This window comes from Heterocephalus glaber, unplaced genomic scaffold, assembly GCF_053883595.1.
Source record: "Heterocephalus glaber isolate CG9 unplaced genomic scaffold, H.glaber_assembly_v1.0 deba00000122, whole genome shotgun sequence".
Lineage (NCBI taxonomy): Eukaryota > Metazoa > Chordata > Mammalia > Rodentia > Bathyergidae > Heterocephalus > Heterocephalus glaber.
Window position 1 is genome coordinate 64,464,736 of NW_028258138.1, and position 23,549 is coordinate 64,488,284.

General features: G+C 34.1%; 1 protein-coding gene across 46 annotated transcripts in view; it reads right to left on the reverse strand.

Annotated features, from left to right (window-relative positions):
* The window catches only part of Zbtb20 (zinc finger and BTB domain containing 20), an 865,938-nt gene that overhangs the window by 239,276 nt on the left and 603,113 nt on the right, over positions 1-23,549 (reverse strand). For 31 of the 46 annotated variants that reach the window (XM_021263367.2, XM_087208762.1, XM_087208829.1 and 28 more), the window contains 2 exons: positions 20,536-20,675; positions 7,676-7,775 (listed from right to left, as the gene is read on the reverse strand). The gene's annotated coding sequence lies outside the window, so the exon portion shown is untranslated. The remainder of the gene's footprint in view (positions 1-7,675; positions 7,776-20,535; positions 20,676-23,549) is intronic. The other 15 variants (XM_087208713.1, XM_087208804.1, XM_087208759.1 and 12 more) reach the window with 2 other exon arrangements.

The following is a 23,549-nucleotide window of genomic DNA, read 5'->3' on the forward strand; positions in this document are numbered from 1 at the left end:
TTTTGTGTCAGCAAAGAGAAAAGTAACTAAACATACTTAGAGTTAAGTTTTTATATATGTTTCTGCATATAGACAGATACAATGTAGAATACTAGAACACAAAAAATGGAAAGAACATTTTCAAGCATCAATTCCAACTTTCTACATTATGAAAGACAAATCGGTGCAAAGAGTTCAATGATTTACTCATGGTCATACAGCCAGTTAAATGACAGAACTAGGACTAGAAACCAAATTTCCTGATTCTCAGTCAACAGTTTTAAAAAGAGAATAATAAAAATCATTTTATAATTTAAAGAATAGAAACAGCTAGGAAGACAGTTTAATTTCAATCTGTTGTTATGTATAAAAGATTGTTAAAATTATGCCACATAGAAGGCTTGAGTGTTCTTATAACAGTATAATATAGACTCCTTATAAATCAATCAAATGTGTCATTAAAATTTCCATAAAATTTGCACATCAACAAATGACCCAGTTTATACTTTGTTTTCTTTTTTCTTTTTTGCTATTCTATATTGTTTTATTTAACTGCTTTGCTACAATAGAAGCACAGTGTTTTTACTCTAGCATGTTTTAGATCATCATAAAGTTTCTTTTTATATCAATGAAAAAATCCATTTTCTTAGAAATTTATATAAAGAATTTCCTTTGACTATAGTTGGGGATTTTGAGAACTACCACCAAAAATAAAACAGTAGCATTACTTCAAAAATTCCTTTCCTTAAACAATAAACCACACAAACTATTCTTGAAGAACTGGGGTAAAGAGACATTTAATATGATAAAATGATTGCCATTTAGTCACTACTTTATATCCAAGAATCTCATAGTATTTGCACAATGAAAACATTAGTTACTGATTTGAGACTTATGAAATATATTTATGAATTGTGGGGGTCAGGAGTAGAGCACAAGGAGAAAATGTAAAAATAGGGATGAATGGAACTAAATTGAATGTAAAGTCATTGATTGCAAAAGGCTGCTTCACAAAGCATAGATCTGCTTAACAAAAGAATCGAGAGTTATTTATTGTATTATATGGTGGTTCAATAGCTTACAAAATTCCAGTTCTAAATGAAATAAGAAGTCATGCAATAGCAAATGAAGACTCTAAAAAGGTCTCACCTGTTTTCTTTTTCTGTGTGCACATGTGATAAAAAGAACATGTTTGTTAATTTAACACTTGATAAGTATTTACTGAGCACCTGTTTAGTGCTAGAATCACTCTGCTACCTAAAATAAGCCACCTTTTTGGTGATTATTCTTTCTACTGCTGTATCAATAATAATAATGTTCAATATCTGACGTAAGGTAATATAAGAAAAAAAATCAGAAATCGGGTGACAGAAGATGTATGAAGAAATAGCATCTTATACTCCTTATTTTTTACAGTATACACTTTCATTAATGCTAATAAAATAGAAATGAATTTATTTGGACAAATGACAGTAATTATTACTAGAAAAAACTATGTTTTAATACATCCAAATTACCAGATCAATAGCAGATGAAACAATATAATCATATATCAAAAGAGAAAGATATAGAAGGAGGGAGCAAGAGGCGAGAGAGAGAGAGAGAGAAAGAGAATGAGAAACAGGAAGCATAAAAGCAAAGAAAACATAAAATAAGATTTCTAAATAGGACTAGAACTATTTTTTTTACAAAAATAGAAATTATTTAAATTAGTTTGTTAAAAAGAAATAAGTTAAAAAATTACAGAATTTTAGCACAGGATAACAGTTTAAAGACACCAATTCTGTTAGTAGGGAAAATGGGATTCAAATGTTATTCCTGCCATTTACTAATTATAACCTTTTTCCTAAGTGAAAATTTATTTAGCTTACTTTCTCTCAATTTCTTACTCGATATAATGGGAATCAGAATAGCTGAGAGAATTGAATAAGGTAATCTATGTAAAATTCAGTGCCCATCACAATTTAACATTAAATAGTAACTGTAATTTATAATATTATTTGTTTTTAAATGATGCATCTGCATAAAAAAGAGGTAAAAAAAATTAAAGCTGTGCTGTTCAAAATATACTGTAACTTTAAAAATTCCATATAACATGAGAAAACCAAAAAGGTAGAATTGGATTTTAATAAGATGATTATTTATGGAAAGAAACAAAACCAGTGAATGGTGCTAAAGCCATAGATAGGCATACTGAAATCTGGACCTGGAAGCACACAAAGACGTCTGAAAGCCTAGTCCTCGGAGTATTGGGGTCAACAAGGCTCCATATGAAATGGTGAGCCTGACTCTGGCTTACTACTTCAGCAACAGGCTGCCACAGCTTTGGCCAACTGTTGCCTCTTTGCAAGGCAGAAAGAAAAAGACATAGGTTTATGATCAAATATGGAGATGAAACTAAAAGCTGCCACCGTAAGATCTGCATTCGGCCTAGGAATTCAGGGATCCAGATAGAAACTATAGGAAAAGCAATAGTTTAGGACATATAAGCAAAGAAAAGAAAAGGGAAAGAAAAGAGAGAAAACAAAAATGCCTAGGACCAAGATGACCCTGCAAGACAAAATTCTAAAATGTAGTCAGAAATCTAATCTAAGGAAAACAACCAACAGAGTCAATTATTATAAGATTCACTCCAGATGAATTTGATTTTTAGAGTTTCACAATGACCTCAACAGGACTATGTTTGAGATGCTCAGAGATAACTATACCATAAGAGAACAAGAAATTATACATTAAAAACAGCAGTAAAATAAGAACAGGTTAATAAGATTAAAAAATCAGTCAGAAATCTTAAAATTTCAAAATGTGTTCATTGACAATAAAAGTGCAATACATGGCATAACTTATGAGGGCAATTTTTAGGAGAACACTGAGCTAGCATGTAATTTTAAGGAAAATATTCAGAAAAAAAATTCAAGTAAGTAAAATAGAATTTTTAGCCAAGTGTGTTGGTACACGCTTTAATCCAAGTAGTAAAGAGGCGGAGGCAGGAGAATCACTGGGAGTTTGAAGCCAGACTGGGCTGTATAGTGAAGTCAAGACTACATAGCAAGACTTTGTCTCAAAAATAAATAAATAAATAAATAAATAAATAAATAAATAAATAAATAAAATAAAATAAAATAAAAAATAAAAGAGAGAGAGAAAAGAAAGAAAATAAAATAGACTTTTAGAAAATGAAATAGCATTTGAGATATGTTGAATTGATTAGGAAACATATACATATATCTTATGGGAATTCCAGAAGAACCAGGAGAACAAGGCCAGCCTGGACTACACAGTGAAACCCTATCTCAAAAAAAAAAATCAACAAACAAAACAAACAAACAAAAAAATTCCAGAAGAAAAATACGTAGGCAATGAAAAATGACCAGGGAAAAGATAATATCAGAATTTCTAGAATTGAAGTCTTGAGATTAAATAGTATACACTGAGTTCATGACTGATAATTACAAATAAATCCACAACTAATCATATTTAAGAGAAACTATCAGATGATAAAATACTTAAAAGCTGCCAGGAGGAGAAAAGCAGATTACCTGTAAAAAGATAAAATTGATAGCAGATTTCTCTTAAGAATAGTTGACTGAACAATAGTCACAGATATAACTGAGTAATATCTGTAACATGCTGAGCAAAAATACTCAAAATTGTAATTTATGATAAAAGACAAATAAAAATAGTTTTAGACATACAAAAAGGGTGTACTACCCAGGGCTCGCAGTAAAGAATTGCCTATAAAGTGTGATTTAACAATAAGAAAAGTGAACCCAGAAAGGAGACCATAGGGTACAACAACAACGACCATGGGCATAGTTATATCTAAAATTTATAAGTACATATAATTAAACCGTGGTTTAGAAATCAATGATAATCACATTTCCGTATGATGAAAACCAGATACAAGTAAAGCTCCAACAATTACACTAACAAGATTGATACTTAATAGGTAGATAAAATATACTAGCTACCTTTCTTACATTAAGGGGAGTACCAGAAATATTAAAAAGTTTATTTTCTTGCTAGAAAAATATGTAATGAAATATATTGATAAGCAGTTTAGAATGTGTACTGAAGAAACAGATAATCTATCTAGATTTCAGGCCCAGCAGTAAAATCTAACTACTGAATAGTCACAAAAAGGAATTTAAAAAGAATTATTTTCAATTAAAACCACATCTTTTCATTACAATATATTTAAATTCAGAATCAATAATCAAAACACAGTAAATATATTTAGAAAGTAAAAACTATACTTCTAGATACTCTAGCCTTAAAAATAAATCAAAATGTCATTACAAAATATTTAAAATTTAACAAAACTAAATATAAAAATACGGTATGCAGCTAATGAGAAACCTAGAGGAATATTTAGAGCATGAAATTAATTTTTAAATATAATACAAGCTTTTGAAATTAAATAAGTCATAATTCAAGCATCCTGTCAAAGGAAAATGGCATCAAACTTTTATGACATAGAAAGAAAATGCAGAGAGTAGTAACAGAATGCAAAGAACAAAATAGTGTTAATAAGCAAAATCAAAAGCCAGCTTTTGAAAAAAAGTAAATGGAACAGAAAAATGTCTGGCAATTAGTGAAAGAAAAGGTTCAGATAAATAATACTGGAGAAAACAGGGCGGTGATAAAGATTTTAAAATTGAAAATTATATGAATATATCCCTGGGTAATCTCTGTAGCACTGATGGTGAACCTTTTAGAGGCTGAGTACCCAAACTGCAACCCAAAACCCACTTGTTTATCGCAAAGTGCCAACACTGCAATTAAACCTTAATACTGAGGTTTCAGTTTAGAAAAAAAAACCTCATACATTAACATCTTTTGTATTAAAAGAAAAACAAATAACACATGTGCCATAGGTTCACCACCACTGCCCTGGAGTATAAAAAATTTTGAAATTAGAAAAAGTAAGAGTGCTATTAAATTTATTTTCTAAGTCTATTATCACCATAATACTAAGACTCTGTAATAACAGTTTTAAAAAATAAAAATTAAAAACTAATCTCCCCATGCAAACATACTACATAAGAGGTTAGGAAATGTTACTTAACAGTGGATTTAAAAAACACATGAAAATGAAGTAAAAATTTTTTTAGGAATGTAAAAAATGCTTAATATAAGGAAATACATTAGTATAGTATAACACATGAACATATTAATGGGAAATTTTATCGACATTATTGATGCAGAAAATGCAATAGATAAAATTTAACTAGTATTACTGATTAAAAATACCTAGCAAGCTATAAATGTATGACGGGAACTTCCCTAATATAGTAATTTTGACTATCAAAATGCCAAACAAGCTGGGTGTGGTGGTACACAGCATAATCCCAGCATTTCGGAAGCAGAAGCATGAATTTCATAACACCCTCCCCCAACAAGCAAACAACATATTTCCAAAACATTTCTATAAAAGTAAGAAAAAATAGATATTCCTGATATCATGACTTTTATTTAACACTATACAGAGGGTTAAAAATAGAATAAGATAGGAAGAAGAAATAGAACATTTAAGAATTGGAGTTTAAGAGAAAATGTGTCATTATTTACTGATGATATAGATGTCCATATAGAAAAGAGAATTATAAGGTTAGCTATTAGAATTAATAAGAGAATTCAGCAAGGTTACTGGATATATACCAATAATAATAAACTGAAATGAAAGACTGATTCTGCACATAAAGCACAAAAAACTAAGTTAATGAAGAAATTAAAAATATAGTCACAAGACTTTCATGATGCAAATTATAAATTATTAAAGAATATAAAAAAGACTTGAAGAAGTATAGGTATAGAGTTAATGTCCAGAAGACATGTGTCACCTCTTCCCCAGATTATTCTCCAATGTTAATGTAATTTCAAATAAAATTCAGCAGAACTTCTGATGAACTAAACTAGCTATTCCTAAATTTCATATTGAATAATAAAATGTCAAGAGGAGCCAAGACAATTTAAAAAAGGAACAAAGAGATTTATTTTACCAAATATCAAGAATATTATTACGTTATGGTAAGTAAGGCACTGTGATATTAGTATAAGGATAGAAGAACATTATATTGGATGAAATAAAAATACTAAAAACAAATTCGATGTAGGCAAATGATACTGCATATTAGTCAGTAAAGGATGACTAATTTGTTAAACAGTTTTGGGATAAATGGATTATCCATATTAAGAAAAATAAAATGGGCTCATGTAAGATACAATAAACAAAAATAAATTTGAAGAAGATTAGTAGTTTAAGTATAGAAGGAAAATCTTTAAAACAGGAGAAAATATAAGGCATATGGAAAGGTTTCTTAACATAAAAGCACAAATAATTAAGGAAAATATCAATAAGCTTAACTGTATTAAAATCAGAATTTTAAAAAAATAAATGTTACTAAAGACACAGTTAAAAGAGAAACTACAATTTGGGAAAAGATATTTGTATTCCCTATGGCCCAAAGGTATGAGAATCCAGAATATTATAATAAAAACAAAAACAACTAACTCCAAAACAAGACAAAACACTACAAAATAACAATAGCAACACAAATAACTCAATAGACAATAGACTAAAGATACAAACAGGTAACATACAAGAGGGAATTCAATGGCTTATAATTGAAAAAAAATTTAAGCAAGATATTATTTAATCCTTATTAAAATGACAAAATTTTAAAAAGTCTGATCATTTCAAATATTAAGAAAGATGTGGAGAAACTCTCAGATTATGAAGAATATAAATTGGTATTTTGAAGTGAAACTTTACAATGCCCTGGTAAAGTTTAAAATTCATGTTTCTTAATGTTTAGCAATTCCACCTCCCTGTATGTACATGTGTATAAATATTAACTTGCTTGTTATTGGAAAACATTGGAAATTATGCCTAACAATGAGAAAATCAACAAATAAATTTTAGTGATATATTCAGGAGAATTAATTTAAGCTATAATATATGACTTACATAAAAGGAACTAATGATTGCTATTAACCTTTGTCAAAGCTTTGGAGAAAATCAAATGCAAAAAGGCACTAAAGAAAGACCCTTCCTATGTTTTATATATGTTTCACATGACTGTAGAGTTTAGCTCCTCAAACTATACATTTAATTTTTCTATTGTACACAATTTATAAGAGAATAATAATAGAAACAGGCTCAGAAACAAATACTTCAAATTATCAAGGTTTGTTTTACTTGTGTTTTGGATTCTTATATTTCATATTAATCTTCATACTTTTATGTGTTTGAAATACTTTACATTAAAACATTTTTATAAGACACAGACCACTATTTTTCCCAACTAGAATTAAGATAAAGGAAAACAGTAGTGCCATTTTTCTCTCCATTGTTCCCAACAATCGATTCCGATATTGTAGGAGTTAATAAGCACCTCACAAGCCAAACATACTTACAAAATGATCATTTTGTTCAATCAAAAGCAAACTTTCAGCTCATTTCTTAACTATGTGTAGAATCTTGGTCATTCTTAAGTGAGCGACCAAAGGCACATGTCTTGAATATAGATGTTACCAACGCACAAAGACTAACTATTTAGGTTTTGCAACTGATGAAACAAGGGTTGCATTGCCAAGGAATTTTCTGATGAGAATCAACAGGTGATTTGGCATCAATACTGCTATTTGTCCATGGGTTTCACCTCTGGTTTCAGAAAAGAAAAAGAGAAGATACCTGTTCAATGCTGCATTTCAAGTTCACCATATGGAAAGCAAGATTTTATTCCAGCTAATTCTCTTTTTCTCACAACGTTGAGGAAAAGTGCCAGCCACTGCTACTCTTGCCACCAGCCACAGTACAGTTGTTTGTAACATGCGAAAACAGAAATGAAACAAAAAGAAAAATAAGTTTTGCATGAATAAAAAAGCATAATTATCATAGCTACAAAAGGTAAATTCATATTTAACTTTTTCACTCCTGCTAAACAAAAAAGAACCCAAACAAACAAAAACATTGATATTTTGACTTAATCAATGTTTTGTCCAAACTAACAACTACAAGGACAAACTCAAACATGACTAAAAGTGGGAATAAGAAACAGATTTCTGTTAATCTGATAAAGGACTTTTTATCTCCTAGAATGCTAGGATATGATATATTTAAACAAATACTTATTAAAGGAACAGACCCACTTAAAAATATGTTTTCAGATACATGATTGGAATAGAGTGTTTCTTTGAATCCTCTAAGAGGAAAAACTTCATTGAAATAATAAAGGTTGCTTACACTACTTGGATAAAATACCGCTTAGAAAGAAATATATTCAATCTGTTCAAATGCACATTCTATAGTTAGCTTAGCCACACAAAGTCCCAGTAATGACAAAAGCAAAATGCCCTTTTAGATTTAAGCACATTGGTGCAAATTATTAAGATGAGACTGTCTTCATTTGAAAGAAAGCTTTAAAAAATGTAATGTAATGTCTGAGAGAGTATTGCCTGAATTGGAAGTCAGACCTTGGTTTTTAGGCCTTGCTTTGCCACAATCCCTTTGTTTACCTTGGTTCATTTATTAAACATTTTTGGATCTCAGCACCTTCACTTCTCAAGTGAGAGTGTGATATAAAGTCAGGCTGATCAAAGCCCCTTCTCACCCTAATATTCTATGATGGGTCTAATGAAATTACTGCAGTATAAGGGATTAGTTCTTCTGCTTTTGCTTACTTTTTGGGGGGGGGGTACCAGGGATGGAACTCAGGTCCTTGCGCCTGCAAGGCAGGTGGCGGAGCCACTCAGCTAAATCCCCAGCCCCCTTTGCTAAATTTCTTAAAACAAACAGACAAATAAGTAAATACTAAAAACACACACTAATTAGATATCCCTCTGAATAGGAAGTCAGAACCTTTCTCTGTCTGTCTGTCTCTCTTTTGTTCTTTTGGGCCATTATCTAGTTCGTAATACATATATTAAGAGTTCCAATAAAAAGATTTTATATTTTTCTGAATTAAAAATAGCATATCATTTTTTTGCCATTTAAGTTCTAATAAGAAAGGAAACACAAAATCATTATGTAAATCCTATTAGGAACTTGAAAAGAAAAAAAGTCAGTAACACTCCACTTAAAATTAAAATTGTTCATTCACATATTTTCTTTTGCAGAAACAGAATCATTGCCTCAAACTATCCTCACTGTTTCAGGGACAATATCCTTAACTCTGTAAACAAAAGGGCCTTCTTCTCACACCCATCCCACCTGTCCTCTGAGGTAGTTTTTCCACAAAGCAGAAGTATAGATTGCAACATGAGATATTTGGGGTAAAGTAAAACATTTCATATGGGAGACACTACCGTGGACAAGTTGTCAAGTCTAAAAATGTCAAGGCTTACCACCACTTTGGCAAGAAATTTGGTTATCATGGCTGAACAGTGATAATCATTTTTACCCAAGACATTTAAAAATGAAAGTTCCTGGGGCACCAGCCAGAAAATAAGTCAGAAAATGAAAGTTTTTCATGTCAATATTTAAACCAGACCAGACACTATCAGTGTACCCTAACCAGACCTGAAGGGTCTGAAAAGAATACAAGGTACCTGACACCTTGGTGAATAAGACAAGCTCAGTTTTATGAAAAGGCCAAAGTCTTAGGGCAAATGCTCCACTGTTCTAAGAGCTGATATCCCCTGGCACCAACAAAAGCAGAAAGTTGGAGGATGGGGGTTGGGGGGACAGGCAAGGCTCCAATTACAGCCTCCAGCCAGGTTTTGTATGCTGATAAGGCTGGGACCCAGTGGACTGCACACTCAGAGATCACCAAGGGTGGGTCCCCAAGGGGGAGGAGGGTTCCTCAGACAGACAAGAGTCAGCTGTTGCACAGAGTACGAGCACTCCCTGCTGGTAGCTGGAGTTGGAAATGAGCTGATGATATCTTCTGGAGGGCTGCCTGAGTTTTCTGTGAGGAGGCTTAACGGGGACACAGTGCTCTTTAGGAGACAACAAGATGGCTTGGATGAAGTTTAGATAGCTTTAGATATTATGCTGAATGAGAAGGAGGTTAGGAGAGGCTACCAACAGGAAGAACTGGCAAAACTATGTGAATAGTTGCTATATACAATTTTCATTTATGTTTCCCAGCTACTAATATTCAATAAAGCACTCACATATAAATGTATGTGCATGTGGGGAGGTGGGTAGAGACAATATGGGAGAAAATCAATTTCTGTGCAGGTCTTTTTACCCCTGCAAGAGCAATCCTTAGGACCATCCAGTGTATTCAGAACATTCAGGTTTTAGTAGGAAATCCCATCCATAATCTGATGAAACTGCCAGGTGTGCCCACTCCACCACCACAGCCCCTATCCCCTACACAAGTAGCCTTTGTGAATCTGCAGAGGCCTGGGGCAACAATTCTGGTCCCTTCCCAGTGCTCTGCTAGGGTTCTTTTTCATAATAAAATGAAGGTCAAAATAGCAGCCGACTAAAAGCAGCAGTATTTCAACTGCAGGAATAACTTGCTTGTCATCAACTTGTTAATGCAAGAGTCAAACATTTCTTTGACATGTACAGTATCAGCTAACTTCAGCAGATAAAGGGTCTAGAACAGGAAGATGCTGCAGATGCTTTAGCTTGAAGGAAGGCTTAACAGAGCCAAAACGTCAGCAGGGCTTGTTTGTTCCATACTTTCCATCGGGCTCTGTGAAAGAAATGTTAGATTACTGCAATGACAAGTTTGTGACAAGCAAGTCATTTGTGCAACTGGTGCGCTCCTGTTTTTATCTGTTTACCATTCAGACTTGTGAATGCCATTTCAAGCACTCACAGGATTTCTGGCTCCCATTAAGGGGAAATGGTTCCTCCATGTTTAGAATTTTCTGCCTCAAAGAGAATTACTAAGCAATTATTTATCCCTGTGGTCACAGTGTCATACAAAAGCACTCTTGAGTTGTTTTGTTGGACTCTGAATCACGAAATGGAGTCCTGAGGACTGGATAGCTTGGAGCATCAGAAATTTCTCATCTAGTTTATTGGAATGACTACAAAGCAAGTCTGTGAGAGTCAATAAAATTGTGGCCAGCTTGAAATACCTTGCTCTTTTGCTCTGGGATCATATATCAAGGCCATATGCTTCAAGGCACATAAACTCACTTGTAACAAGTAGATCCTTAGAAGCTAAGGCCTGGCTGCAGATACTGACACAGGATCTAACATATGACAGTTCTGGTGACAAGGACTGCTTTGGCTGTTAAGCAGGGAATTTATACTACTTTCTCCCTATGTTGTATGGGTAACTACGGGGCGAGTATAAATCTAGAAAACATATTAACTGTGCGATGAGAAGCAGTATAATAATATAATATTAATACTTGGGATCATCTTTTGTAGGCTGACTTTTTCATAATAAATGGCCATCCTGGCAGATTTGAGATCAAGAATTCAAAATCTTCTCATCAAGAATTCAAGATTCTTCCTCTGAAACTACCCAGTGTTTTTTGGCAAGTTATTTAACCTCCTATGAGGAGGGTAGAAAATAATAATAATACAGGACTTTTTCCCTGTTCAAGTAGCCTGCACAGTCACAGGGTCAATGTTATAAAAAATAAAGAATGCCTTCAGAATTCAGGATCAAATACCATATGCAGGTATGGCAAAGTAAAATGTAAAATTTATTCATTTAAAAATACTTTAAGTTGTTTTTGTTTCAGATATGACAGAAAAATGTAACATCTTTTGCATTAAGCTCCTCTACTTACTGCATTTACATATATAAAAGATCTTAAAAAGGTAAAAAAAAATTCAAGATCAAAAACTCTGTCATATATTATTCTATGGTTTTAATTTTTGTACATCATTGTTATTGAATTTATATATAGTATAACTCTGTTTTTGTTTTTTTGACATGTAACCAGGGATTGAACCCAGGGACTTTGCACTGAATTACATTCCCAGACCTTTTTTATTTTTTTATTTTACAACAGGGCTCACTAATTCCCTAAAATGCTTTGGCTAGGCTCAAATTTGCAATTCTCCTGCCTCAGCCTCCTACAGTGTTGGGATTATAGGTATGCCCCTCCACACCCAAATAATTTTAGGTATAACTTTAAAGAACAGAGGAGAATGAGGTTTCAAAGCAAGGATATATATGTACGTATTATTCTGGGAAAGCAGGTCAAAGCTGGAACCAGATAGAAAGCAATGATGTAAAATGAGACTGGGTGGCTAGAGAATATTACAAAAATAATATTCTTCATTGAATAAAAATTTCATTGTTAATAATGCTTTTTCTGATACCATGTTTCACAATTTACCTGTGTAATTTAATCTTTTTACAACAGCTCTATGATACATATGTATCTCCATTTTTTTCCAAATGTAGGCACTAAAACTTAGAGTTTAAATATCTTACTATAAATATGTAAGTTGCAGAGATTTGAAATCAGTTTTCCTGGTGCCAAAGCCCATGACAAAGCCCGTGTACTATTAACAACTAAATAAGTCATTTCCACTGCCTCCAGAAGACCTTTCTTCCTGGTTTACTGGAAGCATTTTAATTCGTAAACATAGAAACCCAATAATTGGATTAAAAGGCCAGTGAGTACATCCTGGCTCTAGCTGAGTTGCCACCCTTCCCAGGCCTCTGAGAAAGCGGAGCTTCATGGAGATGTCATTCCATTCCTGAGTCCGACCAATTCCTGTTTCACTGAACTGGGGAAGAGGGAAAGGTGATTCTCACCTCATGGCATATCTCTGTGCTGTGAATGTGGGGCATTTGGCGGCATCACTTTGTGTCCTTGCCAATTCCTTTCTCATTCTTCGTGTGGCCAGCTTTAGTTTATTTTTTACTCTCATGTTACCTCCAGGCAGCCCTCTCTTGTCACTTTCCTGCTATTCTTTTTAGGAGTGGGAAAGGGGTAAGCATCTTTCTTACTATGACAAGGAGCCCTGAAACAGTCTAAACTTTGCACAGAATGTATCCTTTGTGCAGTTTTCTGTTTTGTTTCTCTTTAATGACAGCTTTGCCACCAGTCCCATTTTTATGTAATTCAGAGCTATGCAAATCAAACTGGTAAGCAAGACTCTGCAGATACTCCATCTTAAAATGAACATGGGCCCAAGCGGTAGAGACCTGATGAAGGCATGGGTCCTGAATGTTACATGTCTAGAGGTCATTTTCCTTGTATGGATGGCAAAAAACAAGCTCAGTGAGATGCGCTTTATATTCGCCTGTCTCTTTTTAGTAGGTACTCAGAGTGGATCACAAGAGGTGTTAGCTCATGGAAACTGATTTTTTTCATTGTATTTCTACATTTTTCAAAGATATCTTTACAAGATTTCCCAAATACAGAATTCTTAAAAGCTGCTCAAAAAGGCCCCAGGCAGGTATGCACACAGAATCATTACTCACAGGACAATGACGTGGTAAAGGACATCACGTAACCAGTGGTGTCCCAGTTTGTTCACTGTGATACCACCAGAGGCAGGGGGCTCTCAACCTCACAGATTGCCCCATCCTATGTCAGATCACTTCACTTTGTAAAACATGTACTTTCTTTTTTTTTTTTTTGGTACTGGGGATCGAACTCAGGTCCTTGTGCTTGCGTGGCAGGCGGCGGAACCACTGAGCTAAATCCCTGGCCCCAACATGTACTTTCTTATATTTAACGTTAACTTGTCTTCCTAAATCCCCCCCACCCCCTCCCAGTTCTTTCTCACCCACCTCTCAGTCCCAAACACCTCAGGGAATTAACAGCTGAATGGTTCACTTAACCACAAAAAAACCCTTGTACATATCACATACCAACAGCTGGGGGTAGAGTGCCTGCCTGTCTCTCTCCTTCACCCAGTATGAGTTTGTTTCCCACTCCCCTTCCTACAAGCTTAAGACAAATAAAAGTCAGTCTACTCCTTGTTTCCTTTCCATTTGGGTGTGGGTAACACATGTGGCAAAGCATTCTTAATCTTTTTCATTTTCTGTCCTATTCTGCGGGAAATCTTTCCTGACAGCCTCAGGCAGATTTGATTTATACAGCTGTGTATGAGGTGACCATACAATTTATTGTTCAACCAGGGATACTTTTATAGGTGAAAGGACCTTATAATAATTATACCAGGACTATAGTTTAAACCAGAAATGCCCCAGACAAACCAATACAGTGCCTTCCAAAACCCTTTACTCCATCATCTGTTTGTTTGGTAATTTATGTTTCCATGTCTGTTTCTCCCACCAATATATGAATGCTTTTTCAGTGACAGAGATGCATTTATCTGTGTGCCTCCCATTTCTGGAAAAGTACTTGGCAGGTAGGAAGAGCTTGGTATGCATAAATATTTGAATTGAAGATGTCTTTTCCCCTAATTATATTCTGTGGACCTTTCTCCTTATTTTTTAGCAAATACCACCAACACATGTTGGCTTAATGTTCTGGAAATGCATCAAAAACACCTAATGCCATAGGAAGGGAATGATTTAAGTATAATGGTAACAGTATGACTTTGAATACTGACAATACAAAACAGACTGAAATATGATAAATTTCTGCTAAAAGTCTATTGTATTTTTTTTTTTTTTTTTGGTACCGGGGATCGAACTTTGGTCCTTGCACTTGCAAGGCAGGCGGCGGAACCATTGAGCTAAATCCCCGGCCCTCTATTGTATTTTTTTAATCAAACACTAAACAATATACTAATCCTTTCTTCACAAGCAAGTCTTTTCAGGATGTTTTCATGTTTGTAGTAAATCAATTATTATAGGAAATGATGGTAACACTGTGATTCCTCTTTTTAAATTTATTTTTTGTTTTGCATTATTAGGGATGAATCCAGGGCCTTCACACTAGGCTACATCCCCAGCCTTTTTAATTTTTAAAATTTGAGACAGATTCTCAACAGAGTTGCAAACTTGCCCAGGCTGGAAGTAAATTTGCTCTCCCTCTGCTCCAGCCTCCCAGAGTGCTGGTATTATAGGCACACATCACCAGGCACCAACTAACAGTGTGATCCGTCAGTGTCCACTAAAATGTTGGTGGCAGTTCTAATACTGTCATCCTGGTCAAGTACATTTAAAAGTTCTGGTGACTTTTGGCAAGATTTTCATTTTCATTTTCATTTCAGTTTTTGATTATGAATAAAAGTGGCTTTAAAGAAGAGAGGGAAGAAAAATTGAAAAACATGAATCATCTAAAGGAGTTATTTCTTCCCATTCCCTGACACATTTTAGACCATAACAGAAAGATGTGAATCCACTCTCTTTAAATTAAAAAAGTTCATGGAAGGCCAATCCCACAATATTCTACAACTTTTCTCAATGTTTAGACGTCTATCATGAACGCATCTCACTATCAAACCCAAAGATTTTCTATTGAAGTACAAGCATATTTTTGAATGTCCTATTTCTTTCTTCCCATAATTTGTTTGAAAGCTGTTTATTAACTCACTACCTTAACCTCCTTTTTTTTAAGATGAAAAAAAAAAGACCTCCTTGTCCTCAAGAATTTTTTTCCTCAAAATGTTAATTTTGGGGGGAGGGATTTAACAACTCAGAAGAAGAACTAAGTGTTTAATCTATGCTCAGAGAAAATAGAAAGGTCCATGTTTTGTAATGCTTCTTATATATTCTACTGTTACGGCTATTGCTAAGTTTCAAGGGTACATTTTACACTGTTGAGTACAGTCCTATACTCTGCCTCAGACCTTATCCCTCCAACAGAGCCAATCATTCATTTCAGTTCAGCAATGACATTTACTATGATATCACAGGCAATGGAAAGTACAAGACTTGAAAGAAGACTGGAAAGAAACAAAGTCACATGCCTGCTCTTACGTAGTCTTAAATCTGTGGGAAAAAAAAAGACAATCCCCTATGAAAGAAACAAAGTAGGTAAGCATGGTCAGGTGTGTAGTGTTAGCTTAGTGTCCATATACACATGCAAACTAGTATAATTATATTATACATATATATATCATATTGTATATATATGTGTATATATATGATATATATGATATATATATATATATATGACAAATTGGCATTTTTGAGATTTGTTTTCTCTCCTAAAGAATACTAACAATAACTTTTATGTAAAAACCACTCTATTTATCCTATATATAACTAAGTACTCATTGCAATGATTGTCTTGCCTCCAAAGCAGTCTCTCAGTGTTGCTATTTGGACATTCCCTTTCAACAACATCTAAAATAGTGATTTAAAATTATTTAGAAATTCTGATGCCCTATTGTTAATGTGATTTTTGCAACACTTTTCCATTTTTACTACTTACATGTGATTTTAAATTAAAACTGATTTTGAGGGCTGGAGATTTAGTTCAGTGGTTCCGGCACCTGCCTCGCAAGTGCAAGGTCCTGAGTTTGATCCCCAGTACCAAAAAAAGAAAACAATAAAACCCTAATTTTGTTTTGCAATTTTGAAATGCCTCTACTAATAATTTAAAATACATTGGGTTTGTCAATATTGGAAAACATATCAAGGTAATCACACACCAGAATCCAGAACTGATTCTAGGGGTATATTATGTCTGTATTTTTCCATATTGATTCTGATACCCTCTTAGTCATTTCTTGAGCATTCTGAAGTGCTTCACACAAAACACATAGTAAGCTTTATCATTTGAGGCAACATTATATAAAAGCTCTGCTAGTTAGGTGAAGCTAGATCATGATTCCAGCTTTGCCTTAGTCTAGGAGAGCTCTCAATGGGCCAAAAAAGAAGAAAACATTATTAAGACATCACACTTTTTACAAGAACAAGAGGAGGGCTGGGCATTTAGCTTAGTGGTTCTACTGCTTGCCTCGCAAGCTCAAGGTCACAAGTTTGATTCTGTGGTATGTGCATGAAAAATTCTCTTTATAAAGTAGATCTTTTGAGATAAATTTCCAAAAGAATTCCTTGCTTGGGGTCCTTTTGAACTGAAGGTTGGCAAGCGAACCTTTCAATAGCATTGGGGTGGAAATCACAATAAGTAAACTATTATAAAGAAATTCATAAACTAAATACAGGGTTATATTTCTGAATAAAGGGATCCCTGTGACTAGAAACACAGACCTAGTGATAATAGGTAGTCCATTTCCCTCCAGTGCCTTTTAGGGTGAAATTGTGGATTTCTATTTAAGTGTGCCTATCACTAAGGCACTGCAGTGGCATCAACAAAGCTCATCTCCCTAGTATCACCAGATTCTACTTTCTGTTAAGGTACGTAGATCTTTCAAAGTACATCTTCATGTGTTCTGTTGAGACTAGCTACACAGCCAGCCAGGCAGCTATTTCTGCTCAAGTAGGGTAAACAAGGCAGAAGAGTCATGTAAAGGAAGAGAGTCTTCCTTGCTGAGGTGGAACCAAACAGAAAACCCTCTGCACTTATAGCCCATTGTCCTCATAGCTCTCATTTTACTCTGTGATCAGCAGACAAAATATATACTAGAGAAGAAATAATTAAAGCTACTAGAATTTCTAGAAAGAAAACACAAGTTTTGCCTACTTTAGGGAAGAGATCATTACAGTATTAATGAAAAGAGATGGTTAACGTCTGCTGCCCAAGTGCAAGGACCTGAGTTCGATCCCCGGTACCAAAAAAAAAAAAGAGAGAGATGGTTAAATTCAACCCATTAGATTCAAATATAGTTCCAAAGTGCATCTAAAGAAAACACTGTTTCTTCTATTCTTAAATATAAAGTCTGCAGGCTAATGTTATATGCTCATCTCATACCTGTTTCTTCCTTTGCCTCAGAAAGGATTACTATCTAACATTCACTGTGTAAAATGAAGAACAGATAAAACATATACCCATTAAATTCTGAATCCAGAGCAAGAAGAGGGTAAATTCTTAGCACAGCATGAGTCTTGTTAACAAAGATAGAGATCAGTTTCTAAGGCATTGAAGGAAGCTACTGGAGATCTTTGCTATTGTATCTTGAGTTGAAGATATGGTGGTGTAAGAAAACTTGTGGTTAATGCTGCATATTGTGAGGTTTTTCCTTCCTATCTGAGACCACAGCAACAGATTTAAGTGTAGGTGGAAACAACAGGTCATGTGTGTTTATTCATTATAATCTGTGTTAATTTCTTCTATTGTATGTGAATTAGAAAGAAAAATACTAAATCCTTTGATATAAGCCTTGTTACAAATACACATATAACTATGCTTTCTTTCTTATCCCTTTGATCTTTATGCCCATTTTTCCTTGTTTAATTTGTGGCCTGACTTTACATTACTAGATGATTTCTGGTAGATGGAACCCTCGTGACTTCTCTGTCCATACAAGCTGCCTAGTTCATCACAGTACTTTCAAAGGAACTTTCTGCTACCAATGACATTGACTAATTGGTTTTGAAAATGATGATATCTGTAAATATGACATAATATCAGGAGACAACATTTATAGCTGGTCAAAAGAATGTTTAACCCTACAAAAGACTCATAATTACCAGGCAATAAGTATGTAAATTTTCCTTTCTGAGTTAAAACTAAAGGCTCTAGAGGTCCTGAGTTAGTCTTCAGTTATTGTATTGAAACTGATTAATGCTGTTTATTAGCAATTTCTTTCCTCAGTCCCAACAAAAATCACCTTAAAATCTTCTATGATTTGTGGCATATTTCAGAAACCCACATGGAAGCCATGTTCTCAAATGTTAGGAACCCGAGTTAAAAATCAAAATTCAGAAAGATTTAACTCCAATCTACTTAGAAGTTATTGCTGGTTCAGCAGGTCCAAGGAAGAAGCCACCTGATGATTCCATCTAGGCAGATTAAGGGTTCCAGGAAATTCTCCTAGTTATATGAAAACCTGGATTTGGTCTGAGTATGACCTACAACTTGGCAAGGTTTTTCACATTTATCCTAGATTGGATACAGATCTCCAAGATGAGACTGGTACCTGGTAAACTCTCATTTTCCCATTCCCGTCTTTAAAGTTCAGATTCATGATATTCCTATCACAAAATATGGTCAAGGTTACACATGGGTTGAGAAAACACAGTACTTTAGTAACTAACATGTTGCACCATTATGAGTCTTCCTGACAGACCATGAAAGGCCCATAAGCTATTATCTAGGGAAAGTTGATATAATATTGTTGTAATGACTCAATTTATACATGACCCATTTCACTTACGTAACAGAGAGGACAGCTGAGAAATGTTTGAAAATATAAGTAGTTTTTGTTTCAGAGACAACCTTATCTCGCCAACCTCCTAATATTTCTTCTTCATGTCCCTAAATATCTATCACAGAAGCTAAAGCTACTTCACCCAGAAAGTCCTAGTGGCCTTATAAATGTGTATTTCTTCATAAAACAGCAACAACAATTTAGTCTCAAGTATTGTAGCATACGTAAAACATAAAAAAGCAAACAAAAAAAATCATCTAGAACACAATTTTTAAAATGTACTAGCAATACACTATCACTTGATGTTTATAAAACTCACCAAATCCAGAGTGTACAATACCATTTACTTCCATTTTTGCAATAATACTTTAAAAAATTCTCATTTATGTATATAGTGTGAAAAATGACATCATATAAATGAGGCAGACAAACAGAAAGGTTCAGAAAGCACATGTAAGATGCCTATGAACTATCTAGTAAGTGTTGCCAGTTGTGAAAAGATCTGACATGCTAATACACACTCATTCAGACCTGTTACTAAGGCACTAAGAGCAAGATGGCTGGCAGGATCTGCATTTAAGTTGTGGTCAAGGCCGTCAAATATCGAGAGAGTGCCAGATTCTAGGAAACTATTGATATACACAGCCAGCCACAGCTCCAGACACCTCTGAGACAGTCTTTAAATGTCACAGATAAATGAATTTTCATAAAACTGAGAGAGAGAGAGAGAGAGAGAGAGAGAGAGAGAGAGAGAGAGAGAGAGAGAGAGAGAGAGAACAAGAGAAAGAATACAGAATGAGAGGCAGGAAAAGAAAGAAAGAAAAATCACCTCCATAATACTAACATGAAAGCATGTGGCATCTCATCTTTGAAGCTCAATCAGAACTCCTGACAAAGGCTGTGAGAGCAAGTCTTCTGAATGCATTGTGTTCCCCGGCACATGAACATCCTTAATCAGTACAACCAGTGCAGACAACGTCTCTGAAGGTGTACCTTGACTTAGAACAACGGTCTTACATGTTTTATATGTTTTTTTGCCTATTAATCTGTTTTTAATCTGTATACATGATAATTAACTTTACAAGGTCTTATAAATCAATGAATCTGACGCTGGCAAAAATAAAAGGGGGGTATAGTTGAAAGGAAGGAAGGGGAAAAAAGTTGCAGTGTTCTATGTATATGTAGGAATTCCCTACAATGAATGTAATCATTATGGACTGCAAACATGTACTAATAAAAGTAAAAAAATCAATAAATTAATTTAAAAGATAAAAAGTTAAAAGGATACTTATTATAGAATAGCTTCAACAAGCCAGTTCTGAACAAAATATGGTTCAAATATAAATACTACCTAACTACAAATTCAAAATAAAACAAAATGAGGACGCACAGGCACAAATAAACATGGGAAAAGTCTCCTAAATCATTCTCCACATATATTAAAGATTAAAAATCAAGGTATCATGAAATCTGTTTCTCACCAAGGTTCAGATGTGTCCTCTGGCAGTTTCTTTCCAGACTCTTACCGAAAGTAGTGACCCTTGGTGGGTTTATCACAGGATATGGAAGGATGCCTTCCTCCTCCACTTCCCTTTTCCTGCTTTTCCACAGAAAACTCCTGCTGGGAAATATATGAGGTAAATCAGTTGCTTGATAGATGATTTTAATAGAAATGAGCCATGGTTATACCTAGAACAACCAATTACTCCTTAGAAATCATGGGTAACTCAGTATATTTTAAATGTAAATGAAGCTTTTTTAGTTGGAAAATCTTCCATCTGCTGAGGGCACCTTCTCTTGACCTTGATACACTGTGTCATTAAAAGCAGCCACACTTTCAAGGTTAGAATATGTCTTGCTTGTACATTTACTTTTCTGTATTAGATTTGTACAATCTCTACATTTTACATAAGTAATCATGCCGAAGCCTACAAACAAAATTCTTCCTCAAAAAACACACTGGTGAATTCTTTCAAAAAAATCTGCAGCAAAATGATTTCACCAAGCTTCAGTGGCTTTTTTGCTAGAATTACAATAAACTTTGGTATAAATTGTTTTACTGGATCTAGCTCTCTTTGTCATGGGTACCTAAGACATTAGCAGGTAGTTTGAGAATAAAGTTCCACAGCCTAAATATTCAGTAAAGGTTTTGTTTTTGCATCAATTTTTCAGTGTTTTCTTATTACCTTTCTTTTTTTATGTTAGGAGATAAAATGAAAGGATTTAGATTTCCTGCCATGGGAAAAATAATTATTTTCCCTGTTTTCAAAGGCTTTTATTTTGAAGACAAAATCAGTTTTAACTCAAATGGAAATTGCAGTAAAATCTCAGACACTGTAATCAGTGACTGCATTAAAACTCTGCAGAAGAATGCCAACTTCCATGTGAGGCCACAATTCAGCCAGGATCACAAAGAGACATTATCCACTTTGCCTGTGGCCATTCTGACATTTTATATAGTAAAATTTATATACTATAAAATTAAGGTTCGAGGGAATCTTCTCTAATATGTTAAATACATATCCACATACATACCTACATATAGAAATAATGATTTTTTCCTGTGATCATATAATAAACAGAAAGTTTAGGGTTATCTTAGACTAAGGTCTAGTAAATACTTTTAAAAAGGTTGTTATATTTTTCTGATTATATAAATAATAGTGTACACAAAATATTCAGTTGACTGGTTAAAGCAAATAATGGTACACCCATGAAAAAATATTGTAAAGTTGCCAAAGAGATTCTAAGACATTATGTATGGTACAATGCCTTTTATATGAATAAAATGTGTGTATACATAAACTTTTTTTTCTGGAAGGATATATAAAACAAGATATACTTTAAGGTATTTGGGGGTGGTGAGAAAGAGAATTTTACTTTAACGTATATTATTCTGTTCTGTCTGAATTTTTCAATCATGTGTTTGAAAGATAAAGCTATAGATAGATATCTAAGTGGCAAGTTTTGAGATTTTTTTCTTTGTTTTATCTCTATATTGGAACATTTATTATGTTATTTTAAAAGAAATATATCCAAAGTAAATTATGTAAAAGTGATTTTTGCTAATGATAAGAACTTTAAAACACTAAAAAAAGCATAAATACAAGAAAAGTCACTTCTAATTTTTTTATTAACAATAACAACTGTTGAATTTTTGGTGGATAATGTCAGGTTTGCAAAGTCTCTTCTCCTTTCTAAATTTTGAGAAAAAAAGAGCCTTTATATTCCCTTAGGTAGAATTGGGGAGAAAACAGCTCTCTATGTGCTTTTCTGTCATATACCTTTTGGCTACCATCTACTGGAACACTGCTTTTGACTGGCAAGAAAATGTTGAAGCAGCATAGGTTGTATGTGACATTTCTCAAAATGACACATGTCCGACCTTTGTCTGCTCTTGTCCCCTGAAAAGCATGATCTTGGGATGGCCTCAGGATAGAACATGGTATCTCATTATGGAAGCCATGGAGTTGGAGGCAGAGGTGGCCTGATGACGCCCTACAATCATAATGTTTGGACTAAAATACTTTCTGGAGGACTCAGAAATGATTTTCTCTTTTGAAAGCACAGAGATGCTTCCCTGCAAGGTACACTGCCTTACTCCTTCCCAGTCTAAGGAAGAGAGGTGGTGTTATATAGTAGGCAAATGACCTAATGATTACCATACCTTAAAATTCTTTATTTGTTGAGGATCATATTTTAGTCTTGGCCTTTGGGATTATAAACAAGGAGTTTAATCCCATTGTTGATCATAGCTTGCTGTAATGTGGTTTTTTTTTTTGTACCGGGGATCAAACTCGGGTCCTTGCGCTTGCGCAGCAGGCAGCGAAACCACTGAGCTAAATCCCCGGCCCAAGGATCATTTTTTAAAGAAGGGTATAAACCTTCTATTTCATGGAAAACACTGGGTGTTACTATTCATCTTTTAAGTAACTCTTTTTCCTTTCAAGAAATTAAAAATTTTAATTTACCAATGTTGTTGCTGTTCATGAAAAGACAAAACATGAAAATTTTATGGCTAATTCTTAATTGCTTTCTATGTGTTGAGTAGTTTACTCACATTACTTTCATTTCCAAAATGCCTGTATTATTGTTGTTGTTAATATTGTTTCCATGTTATAGATGAGAAAATGTAGGCTTAAAATATCAAAAAACTTGCCCAATGTCACAGATCTATTACAAAGCTATGAAGATACAAATCTCTATCAGGCTGATGCCAAAGCTTCCTGAAAATAATTTTCCAGATTAGATTTAATGACTCCCCACTCAGAGGGCTAAAGCATACCCAGAACTTTCTGTTCTTTCTATTACTGTATGTGTATGAGAGTGACGAGAGAGAGAGAGAGAGAGAGAGAAAGAGAGAGAGAGAGAGAGAGAGAAAGTGTAAGCATTCAAATTAAATGGTAAAAATTTCTATAGGACTCCATTTTCCTCACCTGTAAAATGGATAGCACCTACTAACCCAGAGGTTTATTGTGAAGACCAAATGAGATAA